The following is a 2,386-nucleotide window of genomic DNA, read 5'->3' on the forward strand; positions in this document are numbered from 1 at the left end:
GTCTCATGGACAGTCTCATGGGCTGTCTCATGGACAGACTCGTGGACAGTCTCAAGGACAATCTCATGGACAGTCTCATGGGCAGTCTCATGGACAGTCTCAAGGACAGTCTCATGGACAGTCTCATGGGCAGTCTCATGGACAGACTCATGGGAAGTCTCATGGGCAGTCTCATGGGCAGTCTCATGGAAGTTTCAAGGACAGTCTCATGGACAGTCTCATGGGCAGTCTCATGGACAGACTCGTGGACAGTTTCAAGGACAGTCTCATGGACAGTCTCATGGGCAGTCTCATGGACAGACTCGTGGACAGTCTCAAGGACAATCTCATGGACAGTCTCATGGGCAGTCTCATAGACAGTCTCATGGACAGTCTCATGGGCAGTCTCAAGGACAGTCTCATGGGCAGTCTCAGGGACGGTCTCATGGGCAGTCTCAAGGACAGACTCGTGGACAGTTTCATGTCAGTGACGATCATGTTAAGAAGACTTTCAGTCCAGACAGCTGCTTATTACAAGAATTCAATAAATGTCTTGTTTTATTTGCAGTATTAGGTTAAGAAGTATCTTCACTCAGACATTGTGAGCAAATTAAAACTTAAAGTTTAATCATTAAATTAATACCATAAGAAATTGCCTGACACAACAAATTCATTATGAAATTTGTTGCCAACACTTAATAATAATTTTTTTTCAATTTTATCGATTTGTTGTTGCAGGCCTTTTGGAGTCCAAATTTAACTTTGCGGATAATAATGAGATTAATCACAATTAATCTCAAAATATCTTGCAATTAAAATATTTAAATCAATGCCCAGCACTCATAAAAATAGGAAAAAAATAAAAAAACATACATATCCAAGGAACGTTTGCTTCAGTTACTTCGACTTACACTTGCAAATAAGCAACACAGAACTGAATAAYATCCTCTAATGTGACAATATATAAAATATAAAACACTCACAGGCTTCTCGGTGGATTAGTGCTTGTGTGGAAAATTATACTTGATAAAAACATGTTGATACAACTGCTTTCCATTATGCACCTCTCACTGCCTCTRCTACAGCTGTCAATCAGCAGAAACAGTTTCTCAGCACAGTTGATTGAATCAAACAGGCAGAGTGTTATTCTGACAAACCATGAATGTTTGATGCAGAGTACTCACACAGCCTGTACTGTAATAATATTGGGCTTGTGTATATATTTGTTGGATTTCTGCACACATATTTATTTCAATATCATTTTTATGGTTCTAAAAAAATGATTCCACTTTTTAAATTTGATTTCTACTTTTGAATAATCAGAGTTTGGTGTAACAGTCTGTTTTTATGCAGCTGAGTGCAGTTCTTATTTGACCAATATTTTGGGGAAAAAAGGATAATACACGATATATTGCAACTTTGTCATCGTCACAATAACAGCCTGTGTAATAGGCATATCACAAGAAAACAGCATACACTGCAATAAACAGTGGACTCAAATGTTTGAATTTATTATGTTAATTTTTTCAGCATCAGTCTGATAAACAAATGGACCAGAGATACCACATCTCATCGTGACCACTTAGTCAGTGGAGAAAATATTGGACAACTGCAATGAGAAAATTTACAGTTGGATTTAGGTTTGTTAACTTTTATTTAAAGTCCTTTAACTTATTTTCAGATGTTTAATAAAACTGATAGTAAGGGGTGTTTTTAGTATTCAGAACATCAGAAAATGTTTTATGGGGTGAAGTTTTAAAGTCATTAAACTGTACTGCATGCAGTTTGTTGTTTCACTGCTAACACAGCAGCTGTGTCCAGTTGCACAATAAAACTGTCACGTTTATATGGAAATGATGTTTTAATTGATTTTCTGCTCTGAACCCTGAGCAGAAAGATATCAACACTGCATAAAACACTTTAATAAAAACACTTTAATAAAAACAAATTTTTTCTACAGACCTGAACTTTTAGTGTAGACTTTTTGCACACAGTGATACAACTAGGTTGCTTTTAATTAGGGATGCCCTGATTTTGGTTTTGTGGGTCAGTATCACTGCCACTTTCTGACTTTTCTAAATCCTCTCAAAGAATTATGACTAACAGTTTTTTTTTCAATTTCTGAATAAATTGAATATTTTAAATTGATTTGCAGCAATCAGTGAAATCCTGCTACAGCATAGTCATTGGGATTTGGTTTGTTTACAATAAAGTGTTCAAAAYGAGAAATTGATCAAATCACTGACTGACAGAAAGCTTTCACCCAAAACTGCACTCTTGTTTGATTTTTTTTACTTTAATTTTTAACCACATAACAAGTAAGACTTCTTCACTCAATAAAAAACTTCATGGAAAACCCAATATTGTTAATAGCTCAAATTAGGGCTTAGCAATAGTCTTTATACAG

The 2,386-nt window shown here is 35.8% G+C and overlaps 1 protein-coding gene across 4 annotated transcripts in view; it reads right to left on the bottom strand.

The window, feature by feature from the left end:
- The window catches only part of ppp3cca (protein phosphatase 3, catalytic subunit, gamma isozyme, a), a 51,007-nt gene that overhangs the window by 33,346 nt on the left and 15,275 nt on the right, over positions 1–2,386 (bottom strand). The window lies entirely within an intron of this gene.

Source organism: Austrofundulus limnaeus, unplaced genomic scaffold (genome assembly GCF_001266775.1).
Source record: "Austrofundulus limnaeus strain Quisiro unplaced genomic scaffold, Austrofundulus_limnaeus-1.0 Scaffold118, whole genome shotgun sequence".
NCBI classification, from domain to species: Eukaryota; Metazoa; Chordata; class Actinopteri; order Cyprinodontiformes; family Rivulidae; genus Austrofundulus; species Austrofundulus limnaeus.